The sequence below is a fragment of the Podarcis liolepis genome (assembly GCF_965112155.1).
Source record: "Podarcis liolepis genome assembly, chromosome: 4".
Lineage (NCBI taxonomy): Eukaryota > Metazoa > Chordata > Lepidosauria > Squamata > Lacertidae > Podarcis > Podarcis liolepis.
Genome location: NC_139558.1, coordinates 41917819 through 41940455, shown reverse-complemented (window position 1 = coordinate 41940455; position 22637 = coordinate 41917819). Strand labels below are relative to the sequence as shown.

Genomic DNA, 22637 nt, shown 5'->3' with positions numbered 1-22637 from the left:
CTCCTGAAATAATCTCAATTTATCTTTCATCGGATTGTGAATATTACCTGTTTTATCTTATATTAGGCTAACTGAATTCTTTACTTTTTTTAACAGTACAGCTCTAGCCAGCAATTTGGAATTTTTATTACTATGTTCAAAAAAATACTTTTAAGAATATCAAATCTCTCTGCAATTTTTCCATATCTTTATTTTCTCCTTCCTTTTTACCTGTAATTGTGCATAACTTCTTTTATCTTTATCATTAATATATTGATTTTCCAGTGTCCTAATTTCTTCCTCTAACCTTTTCATCTCTTCTTCTTCTTGTTTCAATTTATTGGATTCCCTAATACCAATTTCTCTCATCACTGCTTTCATTGAATACATATTATTCAGTACTTTGTCCCTTCTCATTAAACTTCCATATGTCTAATAATTCTTTCCCTATCTTATTTACTGTTTGACTATTATTTAAGATCCTCGTATCTAACCTCCATCTTCTGGCTTTCTTATAATCTTTCTTTCTTTTTAATACTATGTTAACCAATGCGTGATCAGTTACCTTTATTATTCCAATTTCCATATTTGTTATTTTAGATATTAAGGGTTTTATTTTTAATGAAGATATAATCAATCCTTGAATAGGTCTAATGCATTGATGAGAAGAATAAAATCTTCTCGCCCCCCCCATTACTGTCCATACATCTTTCATATATTTTCTTTTCTTAATTTTAGCTGATCCTGTAATGTTATTACATTTTTCCTCTGGGGGTAGGATTTGACTTATCCATTTGTTTATAACCATATTTAAATCTCCTGCCATAATCATATAGCCCTTTTGAATGTCCTCCATTTCCTTAAATACTTTATCAAAAAATTCCACCTGATTTTCATTAGAAGCATAAATATTAATCATAGTGTGTTCTACCCTTGCCATTTGCCCCTGGATTATAACGTATCTTCCCTCAGTATCTTTCTTTATCTTCAATATACTAAACCCACATCTCTTTGAAATTATAGTTGCTATCCCTCTTGATTTTGAAGTACCATACGCTACCATACTACCCTGAACATGCCCGAACTCGGAAGCTAAGCAGGGTCAGTCCTGGCCAGGTTAGTATTCAGATGGGAGACTCTTGAATTTTAATGCTGTTGTTTGATAATGAAGACAGCCACTCTTTTTTTAACCTTGAAAATGCCCAGAGCAGCTCCTTCAAATGCTCCTGGATGAATAAATTGGTAAGTGGCTACTTCCTTAAGCACTTCATATTCTTTGGAAACCAATTATTTTTTACTTCAGGAGCTATGGAACCTCAAGAGCTCTTTACATCTCTTACTTGAATAATGTATTTGATAATGTCACTTCACTTTAAATTTATTCCTTTTTTAAAAAAGGGGCTGGCAGTGGAAATTGACATTCATTTGTAAAGTCACGATATTTGATGAGACATGAAAGCTTTCACCATTTTTAGTTCTTAACAATATCTTTACTAAATACAGCGTATGTCCTTTAGCGAGAGTGTCAGGCATTCAGCCTTGAGTGTGCAAGGGATGCTTGAATCTGACTAGGTAAACTACATAGGGCGTTAAGATGAGCAACTTGGAGGAAGGGGGATTTTGAATGGGAAAAAGAAAAGGAAAGGGATTGAGCAACTCTTCTGTGTTATTTATCCACTTGCAACTTTATAAGAATATTTAGGAAAAAATGTCGGAGGAAAGATACACATAACTGAGTGCCACATCTGTAGACAAAATGAGGCAGTCATTTTAGACAAGCAGATGCTGGAGGGCCGGGAGGAGTGATGAGGTGTTGAAGGGGAGAACTGGCTGTGCTACATGGTCTACCCTGTTCCTCTTAAGCTAGCCTACTTGCCCTCAGGAATGTTGTTCTGTTCCTGGTATTGAAACAATATTCAATGACCAGTCTCATTGGCTTTTGTACATTGAAGGGGGGGGGAGGGCTTCATCTTTACCATAGGGTGACTCATTATATCTGATTTGGACAGGCACTGAGAATCAACATGAAAGGTGACACAACTGGTCTTCCCTTTTGACACTGGCTGGGAGTAGGGTAACAGGTACTTCTGCTCAAGTCAGATACTGGGAGTCTGCACGTTTCTCAGCACAATGTGGGCATTTGTGGTATACTCACCACTCTGGCAGAGAGGTGTTATTAGGGCTGATCCTACTATTTCTCAAAGTAAGATGAACAAATTTGGGCAGGGGTATTAAATGGCAGTTATACCATTTTCCCATACATCTACTGTTGTGGGCAGGGGGTAAGGAGAGCCACCCGGGGTTTCCTACATAAGATACTAAAAAGTCTTCTGGGGCCATTGTTGCATGTTGTTTTCACTTCCAAGTTAACTGCTAGTTGTGTACCACATTATCCTTAAGGAAACGAAGACAGCAAAGCATATTTCAGTCTCGTTTTGTCTGCTCATTCTTTGTAAACACTGGACACCATTTACTAAACAGACAAGTAAATTACAGTTGCACTGAAGAGAGCGTATGCTTCTCAGTTGTATACGCTCAGTTCATTCATTATGAAATTTCTTGTTTCTGTGATACAAATGAGTCTCTGGCTAGTATTTGCCACTTTGAGGTAGATGTAAGGAGATGCATTTTTTAAAAAAAAGAATGAGAATGATTTACCATAGAATCCATTTGCTCCTAGAAAAACTGTTAAGTTGTGGAAGCAGAAGACACAACTGAAATTTAAACTTTAAAAATGCTCACACCCTGTTTGTGTGTGTGATTTTTAATCTTTGATTCTTTCTGTCTTTGGCACCTGTCCATCAAAATTAACCTCAATACTAAAAACATCATTACTCTCCCAATAATCCAATAGGAGTAATAAATGTGAGTCAGCAGTGCACAGAATGGTTCTTTTTAAAAACTTCCTTAATCTACACAGCTATTAAGCAGAAGATCTGCTTCAGGCCACAATCTGCTTAAATTCTTTATAATGAGGGTGGAGAAGGAGAATCTTCCTGGGAATGATGGCCTGGTTTTCAGTGTCATTTCTCAGTCAGGGTGCATACAGGATGGCAATCAGTGACCCCTTATACTGAGGCAGACCATTGGTTTCAGATGGGGGCCTTTCTCAGCCCTACCTGAAGATGTCACAGATTTAACCTGGGACCGTCTGTGTGGAAAGCCGATGATCTACTGCTGATCACACTCTACTCATTGTCAGATTGGACTAGCTGGGGGAGATCTGGGAGTAACCTAAGATGTGTGATTGTTGAAGCTAAGTTTGGGTGGACCCAATCAGCATCTGAATGGGAGAACACTGTAAGCATGTAAGGCACTTCTCAGAAATGAGTCCCGTTGTGTTCAGCAGGGTTTGTATAGGATTGCAGTCTTAGTTTATTTATTTTAAATATTCTCATACCCTACTTCAGTTATACCCGCTTGCAGTGATTTCCCCCCCTGGGGGTACACATACCCCTAAACATTTTGTGAATCTTTGTACTTTTGTCTATTTACTGTATTTATTTTTCCCAACTTTTTAAAGAAAAAAGCACTGCCCCCTTGACAATTTACAAAAAGAACAAAACAAATAAAATGTAACTACAAAATCACAACAAGCAAAAGGTCAGCAAAGCATGAAATCAGCCTAAAACAGTTGACAGGATAAAAATTGTATAAAACAAGCTCCGAAAAGTAAAAAATTATTTGTCTGGCACTAGAGGAACAGTAAGGTAAGTGCCAGGGGAATTTCTTTGGGGAAACTGCTGGTGCCGCCACTGAGAAGGCCCTGACTCGGATAGCTACCAGTCTGAGCTCAGATGCCAAGCACATCCATGCATAAGAAGCCCTCCCACATAAGATCTTAGCACATTGGTAGGTACAGATGGAGACAGGTGGCCCTTCAGCTATCCTGTTTCTAAGCCATAAAGGCCTCTCAGTTATTGTTGTGAAGGTGGGGGGATGATTAACAAAACCAATCTTCCTGACAAACTGGGAATATCCCCATACTCACGCAGTTTAGGATATCCCACACCTTTCTTCAGCAGAGTTTCTTTTTTCTTTGAGAAAAAATAAGTGGCTCATGTAAATGTGAACAAGCTCGAATAAAAAAAAACCTAACAAATTATCACAGTGAGAGAAACTAAATACAACACCAAGAGGCAAGTCTGAGGCAAGAAAACAAAAAGAGGCACTTGGTCCCTCTTAACTGAACATAACTAGTGGAACACACACCGAAGGGAGGGGCCGATTCCAGAGCAAAACACACAAGCCCCGCCCACTAGATACCAAGTACTTTACTATTCAAATTAGGCCCCTAAGTGTTCTTACACTTAGCACATCAGTAGGTACAGATGGAGACAGGTGGACCTTCAGCTATTCTGTTTCTAAGCCATAAAGGCCTTTCAGTGTCATTGTAGCACCCTGCTTGTGGTTAACGCTTAGCTGGAATGAAATATTCAACGCAGCAATAGAGAATTTAAAATAATTATTTATTTGTCAGACAAATAAATGAGAGGCACAGTGGTATATGGTTACCAAGCTCTGGCCTGGCCTCCTGCCATTATGGCCAGCACTTATATTCCCTTAATCCAGCCCCCTTTGCTCCTCCTTGGGCTGCCTCTGTCCAATCAGCCTGGTTGGATTTCCTATTGGCTGATTGCTATATCCAATCCTAAAAGATACACCCACATCCTCCTGTCCTTATAAGGAACACAAACAGCTATATATTGTTACATCTATAAATGACAAATAAGTAGTAATATATCTTACATGTGTCTCAACAAGGAATCTTAATTACCAGCTCACCTCTTGCCCTCCCTGCCCTATTGCCTTCTAAAACAAATGGTTAATCTTAAATTTTTATCTTAAACATATGTCAAGGATCTTGAGTTTCACATCAACATTGAAAGATATCCTTCATTTGAAGGTTTCTAAACAAATGTCTGGCAGCTAATATATCAGGACAGCATTTGATGGCGTCTTCTTGTCTGGCAAGAGGCTGGACTGGTGGCTGACTTAATTTCAAGATAAATACAACTCTTCTAGCATTTGTTAAATCCTTTGCATAATTACATTTAAGCCAACATATTTAATACACAACACAGATAGCCTCTTAAAAGGAATAAGGCCTTTTTAAAGTAGAGAGAGAAAGAAAGAAAAGGACTCAGTTTAAAACAGTTTCAGAAGAAGCCTCCTCCCCTTCAGCAAGCTGCTTTTCCCATTATCTGTTTAAGGAAGAAACAGCTTTAAAAAGACTTCCCAGCTAGATGCTTTAAAAAGACTTCCCAGCTAGATGTTTTTTCTCCCATTTACCTCTAGCCTTAGAAAATACAGCTCAAGGTTTAAGAGGCCCATGGTATCATTTTACTATTTGCCCATTCCTAATTATGTTTATCTCTGCTTTTTTTATCTTCTGTAACATGTAGGGTCAATGTCCTGCTTTTAGTCTGTAATTTCAGCTTTTATGACTTTGAGAATTGTTTTCTGCTATCAATCAAAAAGGGGCCCTTGTCTAGGAAAACAGTGCCAGTGTTTTCTTAAGCAGCTAGCCTTCTTGCCTGGCATGAATACTTTTGAAAATCTACTTTTGAAAATCTAAGCCCTCTTTAATATACAAGTCCTGATCAAACATTAATAAAATGCAGGCTTATGCCTGATGCCTCATCATAACCAAAGATTTGCAGATGTGACTACAGTTCTACAATAAGCAAACCATTGATTTTAGATGATGCACATATATGTGGCAACAGGTATTTTAGAAAAGGCATTCTCCAATTCTTACACAGGAGCTAATTCCTCTTGTAACATGGTGTTTTGCCATAGGGAGTTTATATAAGTACCGCTAATAAAAAAATAAGTTAACATATTTAAAAATCTAACTCATTAATCAATAGCTCCTTTTTAGCTCATTGAAATGTTATAAATTAATTTAACCAATTAATCAACTAAAGTCTACAGCCCCAGCTCTTACATGTGATGATCTAGAAACTCTCAGGCTTGAAGGTAAACGCTAATGAGACTCCAGCACTATACAATTTAGTGTAGTCTCTTATGACCTTATAGAGCAGGGTGGACCACACCCTTATCTCTATAGGCCAACTTTGAAAGGTGGGTGGGATCACCTACTTGTCAATCATCTAGCATAATGAAGTCAGGTGATTGTCTGGTGGGTAGTTCCACCCAGCAGTGGTATGGGGATATAGTGACCCAAGTAGGATTGAGCTCCCTACCCCTCAGTGGATTGGGGGTAGGGAGCAATCCTGCTTCCTGTCAGTAAGCCAAACAGGATTCAATCTACTGCTCATCAGCTAATGGGTGGCAGACTCAATCCTACAGAAAATTATGGAAGCATACCTAAATCTGTGCGTTTATAGAAGTGAGGCTGAAGGAACTCAGTATTCCTGACATTGTGGTGACACAACATTTACTGGAACCATACGGAGACAGACAGTGGAAGAATAAGAGATTTTAGAAAGGAAGGAACTTAAAATAAGCCCCATCACAACTGAAGATAGAAGATGAATGACTACATAGACATGAGGTGTTATGTACTAAGTTGAATAGGATCCAAAAGGCAGCAGTCTGATTGGTCCTAGAACAATAGGATTCAAAATGCAGCAGTCTGATTGGTCCACAGGAGCCACCCAATCCAGCTCCAGGTGGAAGGGAATCCGCAACCTGATTGGCCTACAGGAGAATCCTGGAATTAGCCAATCACAATCACGTGGGGCCCATTGTGTAACTAATGTGTAAATAATATATATAAGGCAGACATTCTGGGCGAACTTTCATTCCTCCTCACCACTATGAGCTGAATAAAGAGCATGAAATCCACTCTTGACTCTGAGTATATTTCATGAATAAAGAGGCATTAATTGCTGCTCGTATTGAATAGAATATTGACCACGAGGAAAAGTCAGTAAAGAACTTAAAGTTATGCTGTTTAAAAGTGGTGATGCAACTGTTAATCCAGTATCGTCTAGCCATTCATTTGGATCTGAAACAGGTCCATTTGGAGGAGATGTGGTTGCAGATCCAGAGAGAATGTGTGCAGCGGGAGTTGCAAATCCAGTGAGAGCAAAGAGAGAGAAGGGGAAAGGAAAGAGGAGGAGTTGTAGCTGGAGGAAAAGTTTATATTGATGAAAGCCCAACAGCATGAAGAGCAACAACAGCTTGAGGAAAGGTGGTTACAATGGGAGGAAGAGCGTGTGAATAAGGAGAAGGAAATTATTCTACATATACCAGTTGATTATTTTTAAAGAAAACTCGCCCCATTGTGTCTTTTAATGAAGAACAAAGAACCAGAGAGGTTTAAAATACAACAGAGGAGCATAAATATTTCTAAAAGGATTTTTTCAAAAATGCTTTCCCATAACACATCATCTGCTCTCTAAGCTTGGGCTATTATCTCGTTCTCAAAATTTATGGCTCAAATAACAACCACATTTTCTTTCTTTTAAGTTTCCATGCAGGTTCTCAAATCGTTGGCTATCAATCTAAATCATGCAATGCTTTCATGTAGCAGTCTAAGCTGTGGCATAGCAAGATACCAGGATTTGGTACAAACATGACCAATGCTTTCCCCTCCAAGTTGAAGAAAGCAAGGCGCATTCACATACAAGAAGTATGGGTGCAATTTCTTAGATGTTGTCAAAATTGCTTTAGACAGTTGCAAATGTTGTTCCTGCTCCTTTTGCCTATGAAGCTTTTGGGAAATTGTTGAGGCCCCCAGAGCTGTCCAGCTATGTCCAGCTGCTTTATATTCAAAATGCCATCTGTGTTTTGTTTTCTATTTAGAGGTCTGAACCAAGGTGGTTTTTTTTTTGAAGATAAAAAGTTATCAGCTCACTACTACACATACAAGGCCAGTTCAGGCATTCAGCCCTCATGCAATTCCTATCACATGAGGAGGAACAACAACAGGGCTTTGCCCCCATCATGTCCGCTTCACCAACCCTGCAGCCTCTCCAAATGTTGGGGGCTGAACTTTTGCAGTGGGAAAGATTTTCTGTTCATGTAGGCTCCTTACATGCTTTAAGACCTTGATCATCCACTGTTCCTGTTAAGCTGTGGGTGAACATATCAGACGATACAGCAATTCTTCAAACAGCTCTTGTTTATTCACAGGCCAGAACAGAACTGAACTGAAGGGTTCAGCCAGCCTGCTTATATAGAGCTCCACTACAACGCAACAGTAACCACTTTCTGTAGCTATCCAATCACTGAATGTCACTTTCAATCCCTTATTTGCATATGTGGACCTGAGTGAAAACTATCTACAGTATCCCCCTGCTGGCCCAGGGTGAAAACTTGAGTACATAACAGTTCCTACGTAACACAGCAAGCCTACTGTCATATTCTGGGTCCATGTCAGGTCAAAGTGAAGTGGCAAGCAAGAGGACGACCTTGGACAACTCCAAAGAGGCCCTGCTGGCTAAAGCATCATCTGCCCAAGGCAGTTACAGGAAGATGTCTGCAAATACCATAACTAGAACCAGCTGAAGCCTTGCATAGGCTGACAAGACCTGGTGTGTGGTAGGTTCTTCTTCCCCAGATAAGCTCGCTATGGAAAGGTTGCATACCAATAAAATTCAGTGTGCATGTATGGTGCTCTAACATGTTGACAAGCTCCGAATCAGTCTCCACCATTCCCTTGCAGATGTTAAGAGTGTTTATAAACATTCCACGACATAATAGCTATTCAGCAGCAAGGGCAGAGAGGTGACTTGCAAGTAACAGGAAGCCTATCTAAATAATACTATAATTACAGAGGATATGCTGGATATATTATTCCCCCCCTCCATTTTGACTACAATGTAGATAATTCCAGAAACTGCTCTTTTCCCTGTGGCATTTCATAGAATGCAAAAGGTATAATTTTTCCTTCCCAGATCAATCCAGAGCAATCCTCCTTCGTCAAACTTAATTAAAATCTGGCATCACACCAGTGAAGAGTCCAGCAATTACTTGTCTAGCAAAAGGCAAAACTAAAGTAAATAGCTTGCTCCAGCGGTTATAAAATCCAAGTCGGGAGAAGAGGTCGGAGAGAACTGGAAGGAGGAAACTTACACGGTGGCCATCTTGTTCGCCCCCCTCATTAAAAAGGAAGATGTGGAAGGGAAGGTTATTAGAAATGGTCCTGATGAATTTGGCATTCATATCTCATGGGGAATTAATGACCAGCTGGAGTTAATGTCTCTTGGCTTTGCCTCAACACTCCCAGTCAGACTTAATCCATAAGATAGACACTGGGCTTTATTACTTAATTAGAACACAAGCAACTAAGCAAATAGATCCAAAGGTTTGATTTGCAACAACAAAAGCACAGAAATAGAGGATTAAAATAGAAATAAAGTGTCTGAGGCCATTATCACTGAGGCTGAGTACTGCCAAATGTCTAGGGCTAAAAGCTTCATAGGCCAAGGACCTCCCAGAAATCCAAACCTGGGTGGCAGAAATGGTAAATTTGGGTTCTGATGAGCAGATGGCTTATGAAAGCAGACAGGCATTACAAACATTTGAAAATTTCTGGAATCCATGTTTAAATGTTGTGACTAAACACTTGGCTGCTGGCATACCTGCTCAGTCACCACAACTTTCCCCTCTCCTTTTCCCTAGTGCGGGTGTGTGTATGCATCTCCTCTCTTTTAAAATAAACTAAAAAATTGCACCAGTGATAATGCCAATTTAATTTTATTATAAGAAGCAACAGTTGTTGTAGATGAATGGTATGGTTCCAAAGATATTGTAAGTTGACTTGTTATTTTCTGGAAGTAGAGTGGTTATACAAACATGCTCATGTACCCCTATACAGTGCTCTCTTCTTTTTTACATCCAGTGTTGACTAAACAATTAAACTTGCAGCAAATGTTAGCGGAGACAGGGCTAAGCTAGATAGGACAATGGTCTCGTTTTAATATAAAGCAGCTTCCTCTGTTCCTATGATAACCTCAAAAGAGAAGGATATTCCTGTTCTGAGGAATGATGCCTGGGTCCTCTGCAGCAAAAGAACAACAGCCACACTGATTATTGCATCAAGTATTATTGTGTAGGAAGCCCTTGAAATATGGTCTCTTCACAACTGTGTAGAGAGAAAGACCCTTAGAAACTGAGATCAAGGGGTGTATTTCTTTCTCTTTAGATATTACTAAAAAGCCACCATGCATTGAAACTACAATTACAGGCATGAAACTATTGCTTCGTTCTTTATTTTTTAATTTGGGGGGATGGGGAATGTGACTGCAGCTGAAATTCAGAAAGCTTCTAAAAGTATTGCCACACACACAAAACCAGGCATTCTCTGTATTTACCATTGCTCTCTCTTTTGGGACAACACACACACCATTAACGGCTAATCAACTCAAGGCTCTGAAATCCCTAAACAGTCCTTTCAATTTCCCAAAATGTAGCCTAGGATGCGTATTATTTTTTTTATCCCATCCTGGCTAATGGTAACAAGCTCCCAAGGGTGACCAGGTGCAGCAGAGATGATTGCACATTATGTTCAGCAGTCATGTGTAGTTCATAGTTTTAAACAACCACAACACTCCCAAAGCCCTACAGAGTTACAAATGGACCTGCTTTTCAGCATGTCATGTTATATGGACCTTGCCTGTCAATTAAAGGAGGTGCGAGAACGAAAGCCAAAAGAAAAAAGAAAAAAAGGTGGAGTTGACTTTTTTCTAAATCTATGCATGCAGCAGACAAAGTTTAAGGGACGTAGCAAACTAAATGCTACTCAGAGTGGACTCATTTCACTTTGAGTATGATTAGTATTGTATGCAACTCCAAGAATGCACTACTATGAATGTCTACTCGAATGGAGGTCCCACTGAGTTCAGTGGGGCTTGCTCCCTACTAAGTGTCTTTAGGATTGTGAGGTAAAAGGTAAAGGATCCCTGGACGGTTAAGTCCAGTCAAAGGCGACTATGGGGTGTAGTACTCAGCTCGCTTTCAGGCCAAGGGAACCGGTGTTTGTCCACAGACAGCTTTCCTGGTCATGTGGCCAGCATGACTAAACCACTTCTGACACAACGGAACACCGTGATGGAAGCCAGAGCGCACAGAAACACTGTTTACCTTCCTGCCACAGTGGTACCTATTTATCTACTTACACCATAGCTGTCAACTTTTCCCTTATCTTGCGAGGAATCCTATTTGGAATAAGGGAATTTCCCTTAAAAAGGGGGGAAAGTTGACAGCTGTGACTTACACTGGTGTGCTTTCGAACTACTAGGTTGGCAGGAGTTGGAACAGAGCAACAGGAGCTCACCCCATCGTGCGGATTCAAACCGCTGACCTTCTGATCGGCAAGCCCAAGAGGCTCGGTGGTTTAGACCACAGCGTCACCTGCATTCCGGTTACAGGGTGTACCTTATATGAACAAAATGTTAGACAGATCTAGCTGGAAGACAGGTCAAGGCCAAATATTCAGACATAAATAGAGATACTACGAATAACTACTAGCAATGATAAAATATATAATTGTACACAGAACACTGAAAACAAAATTATAAAGAGGGACACAGTTTAACAGTTCTTTCAAAACTAATACTTTAAGCAATCCCTCCATGGAAAGAATATAGTTGATCCAGTATAGGCAGAGGAATGTGATGCAGAAAGACCACAGAAATCCACTCATTACTCTGTCAAGAAAGTGTGAAAATGGCAGCTCCTTGTTGGATTTCTCCCCTCCTATTCAGCAATATTGTAGTTCAACTTAACCCATGTTTTGATATAATTACTGAGGGGCTGCCCTGTGGGAGGAGGGACACAGTAAATCAGGGTGGTCCAACTTTTCATACCAAATGGGCTGCAAGAGTACTTAGAAAATAGAAACTGCAGGCCACACACTGCCTTGTCATGCACAGATTGGGGGAGCACAAAGCCAAATAAGCAAGGTGCTGGGCTTTGGGAAAGAGGTGCGGGGCTCCAGCGGTGTCCTACAGCCCTCCCACCTCCTTCCCAAACCTGGGGAAATGCTTACTTGGCTTTGGAAAAGAGGAGCCCTCTCTACTCCTTCTCAAATCCCAGCGCCTCACTTACCCAGGCTTTGGGAAGGCACGTTGTAAACTGGCTTGAGCATGGGTTTTGACTATGGAAAGGCAGTATACAAATAAAATTATGTATGTATGTATTTGCACGCCAAAAGCTTTAAGTGAATGTTTGCAAGAGATAGCCTTGTGGTTTATTACAAGCATTACACTGAGGGAAGCTAATGCAATTCAAGCATTAACCGATTTCTAAGGAGGACAAAAGTTAGCACACACTTTGAGCATTGCAAAAAGTTCATATTAGGACATTCATATTGACAGACGGAAATGTACACACAGAACACCTGTCTCAGATGTTCAGAATTAAAGCTGGTTTAGGGAATCAGGCTTTTCAACTTTAATAGCAATAGATTTACTCAAAGGAGTAAGCTCAACCCCATTTAGGAATGTCTTGGGGAATACTACTAGGGGTGTGTGTGTGTGTGTAATGTTTTGGAAACTTTTACTGTACCATTATTTGCCTTAGTAGGACTTGAATTCCTCCAGCTAACCTCGAGATAATTAAACAAGCGGGAGAGGACAGTCCTATTTCTGTGAAGATCCTGTCTTATTTTGTTTCAATCTGCTCCCTATTAAAGCTCAAACATTTAACTTGAATTACGCATGGTTCAGAAAGTATTTATGAAATAATGGGAAGGGCAACTCCTTTCTTTCACTTCATTAATTCACAGGCATTGACTGTAAGCTTCCCTAAATATGCCACCTGGTGGCTAAAAAGCAGAACAGTTTCTTAATATTAAGGTTGTTTCCAAATGGGGTGTATACTTGTAATGACCACTTTTGTAAAGTCCACTCACTTTTCAGCCGCAAAACATGATCATCATCATCCAATTGTTGTCCTCTTGTGTTTTGCTTGTGCTGCTGCTGCCTTAAAGCAAAACACAATTGCTTTTCCTTACAGAGCGCTTTTGAATCAATATATATATGAGCTAGGTATTATTAATTAGCAGTGTAAGACTTGCAACTCAGTGGCATACATCGATTTCTACAACACAACTTGAGGTAATATTACCTTCATCTTAAACATATTTACTTCAAGAAAATTTAATTGATTTAATTGGGAAGATTTTAGCTTTTGGCTGTGATCTACAATCTACCTGACACTTGAATTTAAGGCTTAACAGATTCAGTCCCAGAAAGGAAGTACAAAAGACCACCACTTCAAATTAAAATCATGACTTTAGTATCCAACATGGCCACTTTTGCAGACAGAACACTAATTGTCAAAGAGAGATGAGAAGTAGGATCGTTCTATTGACTCTGCTATAAGAAGAGCTCTATTAGAAGACCCTTCTTCCCACGATGGTCAGCTGCCAGCACCTCCGCCTCCAACTCCATCAGGCTGCGGCAGAAGTAGAGAAGGGAAGCAAGACCACCCCATTGGCTCTGCTGAGACACCTGCTACATTTGACTCCTTCCCAAACGATTTCATTTTCAGCTGGCCATTCTAAATACTACAATTTATCTTTCAAGAACCAGTGCCTGAGTTTGCTTTCCCCCCTCTTCCACAGCCCTGCAGGCAGGGTCTGTCTTGTTTTGATTGATCATATGATCAATATGGAACTGTTGGGTTGAAGAGCCTTAGATGGCAGTAATTAAGCCCAACAGTTCTGGTGACATTGGTCTACCTTTAAAGACTGTCCCAGTCATTTCTGGCCTTTCCTGCCAGTACCATACTTCCATCAACTTTCCCAGCTTTCTTAACCAATCCCTATTCCTATTTTGTCACTATTTTCAAAAATTCAGATTGAGTTGCAGCAGAAGGAATGCTTAGTTGTCCCTGCAAGCATACAATTACATATAATATGTAGTCTGGCCCTTGAGACTACATATAAAGAATGGTGGGCTATGAACCAGCAAGACACTTATGTTCTTAAGCAACAGTGGTGTCTCTTGCTTTGTAACTTTCAGGGGACCACAGAGGTTATGAGAAAAACAAAATACAAGATGGCACAAATACAAGATGGGTGACACCTGGCTTGAGAGCAGTACATGTGAAAAGGATCTAGGAGTCTTGGTTGACCACAAACTTGACATGAGCCAACAGTGTGATGCGGCAGCTAAAAAAGCCAATGCAATTCTGGGCTGCATCAATAGGAGTATAGCATCCAGATCAAGGGAAGTAATAGTGCCACTGTATTCTGCTCTGGTCAGACCTCACCTGGAGTACTGTGTCCAGTTCTGGGCACCTGAGTTCAAGAAGGACACTGACAAACTGGAACGTGTCCAGAGGAGGGCAACCAAAATGGTCAAAGGCCTGGAAACGATGCCTTATGAGGAACGGCTAAGGGAGCTGGGCATGTTTAGCCTGGAGAAGAGGAGGTTAAGGGGTGATATGATAGCCATGTTCAAATATATAAAAGGATGTCATATAGAGGAGGGACAAAGGTTGTTTTCTGCTGCTCCAGAGAAGCAGACACGGAGCAATGGATCCAAACTACAAGAAAGAAGATTCCACCTAAACATTAGGAATAACTTCCTCACAGTAAGAGCTGTTGGACAGTGGAATTTGCTGCCAAGGAGTGTGGTGGAGTCTCCTTCTTTGGAGGTCTTTAAGCAGAGGCTTGACAACCATATGTCAGGAGTGCTCTGATGGTGTTTCCTGCTTGGCAGGGAGTTGGACTCGATGGCCCTTGTGGTCTATTCCAACTCTATGATTCTATGACTCTATGAAAAACAAACTATTGACATGTTGATATGGTCCATGTTAATGCCTGCCCCATACACTTGGCTTGCACCCATTGGGTTTGTAAAGCAGTATGGCACATGGGTGATCTAGAACTTGAACTCCATGGTCACTTGTGAGAATTGGGGTTCAGATCGCTCTTGAATTCTGGAATAATTCAGAATGCAAGGAGGGAGATTACAATTCTGTGGCTGGTTAAGCAAAGTCAGGAAGAGTTTATTTTGTTGGAGCTGAGCAGGTCTGCTCAGAAGGCTGGCCTAGCCACTAAGAGTTGCTGTCTGATTGTATATTTATCCCATGAACTTCAGAGCAATTTGACTCTGGTTCTTGGCACCTTTTATTTGCAAACAACTACCTTCCACTAATGGTACCCTTTTTATTGTTTCATTGGAACTCTGAAATTCCATCCAGCTGGCTCCATCTCCATAAACTTAGGGTTGACTGGGGAGGGGAGTCAAGCTGGAATTTTTTTGTTATAGTTGAGACTGTGCAGCCTAATGGGAGCTGGCAGCTAAACAGCTAGCTACTGCTTCCATTGGAAATGATGTTGCTCAGAATGGGAACTAATGATCTTGCATTTTATTTGGAGCCGTTATCTTATATCCCCAAGGAAAAGGAGAAATGCCAACTCATTGAGCAGCTCCTGTTCTTTTGGCTTGCATGCATCGAGACAAATTCATGTGTAATAATCAGGATATCATTAACATCATCAGCTGCATGCAAACAAAACTATGGTGGGAGTCCTGCTTTGGGTATTGGGGTTTCCAATAGCAGGTTGAACTCCAGAAAGGTTTTGTCACTGCAGATGCTTTATGCAATTAGCCAAATACTATTCCCCCCCCCTCCATTTTGAAAATGTGCCATCTGCTTGTATATGAGCATTTTCTGAAGCTGAAAACATGACAGTTGTGTTAATTATCAATCCTGTGTCACTAATAGATCAGTAATCTAATGGCAAGATGCAGATAGGAAACTCCTTCATTACAATGCTGCAGTGCATCAAAATGGAACAAGGATATAAAATGGGTAAATGTTCGGGTTCCCAGCTATGTGTCTAAGGGGAAACATTGGTCTACTTTCAAAGACACAAAGAATAGTTCAGTGGTAGAGCATCTCCTTTGAATACAGAAGATCTGAGGCTCAATCCTTGACATTTCCATGTAGGGCTAGGAATGTCTGGAGAGCCATTGCCAGTCACTGTGACCAAGACTTGTTCCTTGGAGAAGCAAAGAAGGGGAACTTGAAGCCCAGTTCAGAGTCTTGCCACACCAGATCATACATGTTTCCACTGGGAAGTCCTGTCCAAGAAATAGATGCCAGCACCAGCTATAAAATATGGAATTATTCGACTGAGCACATGGCTTTAGGCAAGACCTGAAAGGGCTCTTGCAGAGCTGCAGATTGAAGGCTTTTATCCAACTCCCTGAAGCTGGTCAGCTGCTGAGCCTTGCTTACTGCCTTTGTTGTAAATACACGACTGCATTTACAGCGCCAAATGGAAGTGCAGGTGGGAAAAGGCCAAGAAGCAACAGAAATACCGTATTTTTCGCTCTATAAGACACACCAGACCACAAGACGCACCTAGTTTTTGGAGGAGGAAAACAAGAAAAAAAAATATTCTGAATCTCAGAAGCCAGAACAGCAAGAGGGATCGCTGCGCAGTGAAAGCAGCAATTCCTCTTGCTGTTTTGGCTTCTGGGATAGCTGCGCAGCCTGCATTCGCTCCATAAGATGCACACACATTTCCCCTTACTTTTTAGGAGGGAAAAAGTGAGTCTTATAGAGCAAAAAATACAGTAACTGAATGATCCTTGCCGTTACACTTCCAACAAGTTATTTTTTGGTCCGGAACATATACTGTGATTATCAAGGGGCAAGAAACAGGGGCAGCAGTTTGGCAGCTCATGTCCTTTTTCACAGAGAACCAAAAAATGGAACTCTGAAAACCTTACAGACTTGCAAATAGAAGGAAAAGTGGCAAAAATGTGCTACTCCAAAGCTGTCAGGAAAACATAAGTTGGTGTGATATATTTGTCATTTACCTCATGATGATAATAATGATGATTCAGAGGACAGCAAGTCCCTCTCTTTGCTCACGTACCGAGGGATGCAGCTGATATACTACCCCTCTGCTCATGATATAAAGAAACCTTTGCCAAACTGGAAGCCTCCAGCTGTTCTGGTCTACATTTGCCCCAGTCCCAGCTAGCACAGTTGTGCTGACTGGGACTGATGTGAGGTGTAGTCCAAAACAGCTGGAGGCTTCCAGGTTGGCAAAGGCTTATCAATACTATGCAGTGCGACATATGGGACACTTTCTAATTCCTGTTGCCACCAAGATTTCTTGGCATTGATATATCTAGAGTTCTCTGGAATGCTTCATGCAGACTTGTGGGAAATACACACATACACACATAATTTTCAACCCCAAGATATTAAAACAAATAGAGCTGAAACTCACTCAGTGCTGGCAATTAAACCGTGCATTGTAATACGCCCCCCCTCCACCCAATACATTTCCTGGTAATTACTCCAAATTATCTGGGTAGGAAACAGTGAAAACAGGCATGCTGATGTCAGGAGCAGAGTTTATTGTCTTACCCATTTGGTAAGGTGGAGGCTTGATGGGGTAAACATCCCATAACAACAAGAGAATGGGCATGGGGGTTTGCTGGTTATTATGCAGGAAAACAACACATTTGAGCAAGCGTTACTGCCTTCTCTTGGAAAGCACAAGAAGGCTCTCAAATCACATCTTGTATTTTAACAACCCACATTCCTTCCCAGTCTCCCCTTTTGCTTTATTAAGGGGGAGACGTTTCCAGACCAAGTGCCCTTCCTCAGCCACACTACCACATGTGGAAGAGGCTTTTTCGAAGGAGACTGGTGTAATACTACTTTGTTGCTTTTTAATGTTTTAAAACAATTGCGCTTGGTGTAATTTTAAGGGGGAGAGAAAGGAAAATAAGAGGGCTTTTGAAAGAGCCAAGAGGGGCAGCTTAAAATCTCTGAGGTGCGTGTTAGGAATGGTACCAACAAAGGCAACTTCTTGTGCTTTTATAGATTCATGTGCTTAAGGGAAAATGGTAGACACCTGTACAAACAGCTAAGCTTGGAGAAAAGGCCATTATAAATGATGCAGAGTTGCATCATCATAGCTGTCTTGTGGCTCAAGTGGAATATGGGACAAGTACAAGGTGGCGCTGTGGTCTAAACCACCGAGCCCAGGGCTTGCCCATTGGAAGGTTGGTGGTTCGAATACCTGCAATGGGGTGAGCTCCCGTTGCTTGGTCCCTGCTCCTGCCAACCTAGTAGTTTGAAAGCACCTCAAAGTGCAAGTAGATAATAGGTACCGCTCCAGCGGGAAGGTAAACGGTGTTTCTGTGACTTCACCAGAAGTGGCTTAGTCATGCTGGCCACATGACCCAGAAAAACTGTCTGCGGAAAAACGTCGGCTCCCTCAGCCAGTAGAGCGAGATGAGCGCCACAACCCCAGAGTTGTTCATGACTGGACTTAACTGTCAGGAGTCCTTTACCTTTTACAAGGTGACAGAAGGGAGAGCCCTCCAGAAATCTCTCCTGTATATTGCTTAGGTCTCTTGTACAACCAGGGTTTTAAATTGCATGGTGAAGCTTCACAAGTAGATGAAGTTCGCAGCTTCAGATGTTCACCTCCCTAATTGTGGAGGGCTTTAAATTGGGTACGGAGGGGATGGAACTTGCCACCAAGGCTCTTGCTTCTTCTCATGTTTGCTTACATGCAAGGAGACTGAATGCCCAAATAGGACTTATGTGGCCAGAATAATATGAAACAGGCCTTGGTGAGAACTGCAGTGGTCTTCCACAGCTTTTATGAAGTCACGTTTACAGGGACTGAGCGATTTTGTATCACAGATGGGAGTATTTCTAGTACAACTGCTAGAGAGAAATTATCAGGAAAAAGTCCAGAATGCATGTGGATTATGTGCATGTGTGCATCTGGACCATAGCCAATATGTTTGCTTGTAAAATATTCTTGTCAGAAAATGTCTGACCATCCTTAAAGTGTGTGGTGGGAGCTTTGGAAGAGACTTTTTCCAGACAAAGGAACAAGTTCTGCTAGTGTTGCTTTCGGCTAAGTACTCATGTGGCATGTGTTTTACGTTCTCTATTGTTCTGACATATACTCGAGTACATAATATTTTCAGTTCTGCAGCAGCATGCTCTTTGGGAAACAGACTTTCAAAACATACCACTTACAATCATGTAAGCTGCCTTCAGATGTTGCCCAGCTGTTCCAGCATAGTCAATAAATTTTATCTGGAATTTTAAAAATTCTAATCTTGGTCACTGTGCTAAAATCGTGGAATGTTGTTTTGTGCTTCTCCCTCTTGCTTTGTTGTTGTTGCTAGAAATAGCATAGTAGTAGATAGCTGTGACAAACAGCCCAATATAAAAAACATCAACAATGTGCATGGCCCAGTGTATTTTCCCCTGGGTGTTGCAACTCAACTGCTTCCTTCTGCCATAGTAAAATGCATCCTGCCAAGTTCTTTATGACCCACTGAGGACCATTACACATTGGCAAATCCAGGTCTGCTATTCTGCAATGAGTGTACATTCAACAGGGAGCTACAGCCAATCACAGGCCTATATTAAGTGTACTGGCATGATACATATTTAAATACATTTAGGTGCAGGTGTAAAATGTAACATGTGAAATCACAAATCTGAGCATCTATTGGATAAGGCTGTATATTTGAACTGGTAGTTTTGTGAGGGCCTTTGGGTTTTTTAGAGCATTTCTTGTAAAAAAAAATGATATTTTAATGGGCATTTATTGGAACATTTTATATCTGCTCCCATATTTCCTAGTTATCTGCTCTGAACCACTAGGTCAGAGTGGGCTATGAATTTAAATAAATGCAATACATAAATGAAAGCAATTTAGCGCTCTGCAGCTGTTCCCCCCTTTTTATTATATGCATATAAATTAAGGAAGCTTTTCAGTTTTTACATTAAATAACACTTGAGTAATCAGCTTGTAGCAACTCCAGTCTATGAGTAAACTGAAGCTATCTAATGAATTTGGGAAGCAGTTAAAATTTGTAGCAGCTTATTATTATTATTCAATTTATATACCATCCTTTATCTAAAGATCTCAAAACAAATGTTACAAAACATCCATGATAAAAACAGAATAAAAACATAGTAAAAAGCATACTGACAAGACAGTCGAACAGTAAAATAATCATAATGGTAGCAGTCATCTGCACCACACTTTCACAGGCCATAGGCCAAGGTAAAGAGGCATGTTTTTGCCTGGTGTCTAAAGACATGTAATTATGGTGCCAGGTGAGCCTTTCTAGGGAGAGCAGACCACAATCAGGGAGCCACCACAGAAAAGAATGTATCAGCAGTCACTTTATTAGACATATGTCTTTTTAGCCAAGTTTAAAGCTATTCTGATAGAAACTGGCCTTTTTTAGGCCTGGAAAATGTGCTCAGTTTTTAGAGATGTGGAATACCACCACAATGATGTGAAACAAGCTTGCTTTGTACCTTATTTTAATAGATCTCACCTTCACAAAAGGAATATAGGAATATTGTGCCATAACCCTACACAGGAATGGTAGAGAAATTTCATATTTTAAAAGTGACTCTTCCTAATTCACACCTCTTAAAACAAAATATTAGCTGAAGGACCTATCATTCAACACCAAATGCACATATTTGGGGAAGGTATAAATAAAAATGCCCTGTTTTTAATGCTTGACATTTTATTTTTTATATTTTGCTGGAAGCTGCCCAGATGGGCGGGGTAGTATTATTTATTATTATTACCACATATAAAATACATAATGGAGTAATTCAAACAAGTGTACTAGGCAAAAAATGCCTATGAAAATGAATATATTAAGAGAAATGTGCACTAAAATGCTGATGTGATAATGTTGTTGTTTTTTAAACCAACGGAGGCAGGAAATATAGTGAACTGAATTTAAGCTTGGAAAACTGAGAAAAACTGAAATTGACAGATTCAAGCAGCCCTAACTCTGAACAGTGCTAAGTTTTAATAAATATACTGGTGCCGAGTTGAGGCCCCAAAGCTTTCTGTATTTTTCCTTCTCATGCACCATATGTTTTGTTCTGCTGTGCTGTTGAAGAACAATACTAAAAGCCTCCTGAGGTTAATTTTACACCTGTAAAACCTTCTGGATTAAAATCAAATTTCTGAAGGCAAGCAGCTCAGGCATCTGGCTTATAATGGCTGCATAGTGCATTTAAATCCCAGTGGCTTGACTTTCATTGGAAATCCTCCCCCTTCCTTCATTTTCTATTTGGTGTCCCAGTTATCAAAGATTCCACTTTGCTTTTCATCCCAAAATCTTAAAGAGAGTCCTCTGAGACAGGAAACTTACAGATAGTGGTTTTGGTGCTGTTTTGGACTTCATTAACATCCTGGGCTTGGTTTTTGTGTGATCAGCTTCTTTGCTTCTTTTTGACAGTTTCAGAATAAAAGGTACATATTTGCTAAGAGATGTCCTGCTGTAACTACACTACAGAGCCTGGGTTGTTAGAGGGGCATAAAGCAGATTTAAGATTATCCACATGGGTTCTGTGGCTGATCCTGGTGATATACAAGATAGCTTGTTCTGTCTCTTAACACCTTTGATGATTTACTAATCCCTGGCTCTGGTAGGAAGTCCATAATAATAAATTCAATATATGACTTATTGTGTCACTTTCAAGCCTTAACGGCAGAAGTCAACTATTTCCTCCAATGGTCCTTTTCTATGGAGAAAAACTGCTTTTAGTTCAATGTTTGCTCCTGGTTCAGTTTTAATAGATTAAGACTTGATCGTGCTAGTTTGTTTTACATTCAGATTTCTTTTTAAGCTATTCTTTTAGACACCGTTTAGTAAATGTAGGGGATGTGCGTTGGCTGTGTGTATATACTGTATAATGTGAATTGGTGTGATTCAGGGCAGCCTTCCACATTACTGAATTAGTTCATGCCATTGACCATGCTATCAGGAAGTGCCTAACCTTCCAAGTCACTCTATTGACTTAGTTTTTCCATAAAGCTAAACCATTTCTCTTTCTCTTTTATTCTGAAAAATGAAATCAAGCTCATTGGGAAAATATCCAGAGCTTTAGAGAGGAAGGGACAGAGAGGAGATGCGACGGGTAAAAAGGTTTGGGGAAGGGGTTGGAAATCGTTTGTTTTGACAGACAGGTCGAGCTTTAAGTCACTCTGAATTATTTCCCAGTGCACTCCAATCACAGTGATTGGATTTTGAAGTAAACATCGGAGGACCAAAACCAAACTGCAAATTTAACTTACTATTTAATCCCCTTATATGACTTCACTGCTAATGATTTAGCAGACAATTTAGCAGCTTTGGGGGCAGACAACAGAGCTTTTTTTTCAGCTGGAACTTGCCGGAACACAGCTCCATCACCTCTCGAGTGGGCACCACTGCCATTATAAGAACAAGGGAGGAGTTCATGGTGAGTTCTGGCACCTCTTTTTCTAGAAAAATAGCACTGGCAGACAGTATTTCCAGCCCGGATAACTTCTTCCAGCTGCTCCAGGCTTCCTGCTCAGTTCTTCTCCACCACCCCCTCCTCCAATCTCCCTCTCTTTAGTCATTCTCTCATCTAATCTCTGGTCTGCTTCCCAACAGTAGTAGAATAGGTCTATTTATGTCTCAGCCAGCCTATCCTTCAATCTGATTTGACAGGCATAGTATTTCCCTGCCTTCATCAGACTACCTATTCTGTCCAATGAATGATCAAGAATTTCTGTCCAATAAGCCAGTCAAAAGTCTAATTCACTATCCTCAGGATTAAACCTCACCTAGTTTCCCCAGACCAGACTCAGGTACTTACTTAACAGCCTAACTGTCAACCAGCAACAGATACTTAGCATTTTCAAATGTAACCCTTACATGACC

At 40.6% G+C, this 22637-nt stretch overlaps 1 protein-coding gene across 1 annotated transcript in view; it reads right to left on the bottom strand.

Moving 5' to 3' along the window:
* RAI2 (retinoic acid induced 2) overlaps positions 1–4167 on the bottom strand; it is a 90560-nt gene extending 86393 nt beyond the window's left edge. The window contains exon 1 of the mRNA XM_083501984.1: positions 3971–4167. The gene's annotated coding sequence lies outside the window, so the exon portion shown is untranslated. The remainder of the gene's footprint in view (positions 1–3970) is intronic.
* Between the last annotated feature and the right edge of the window lie 18470 nt (positions 4168–22637).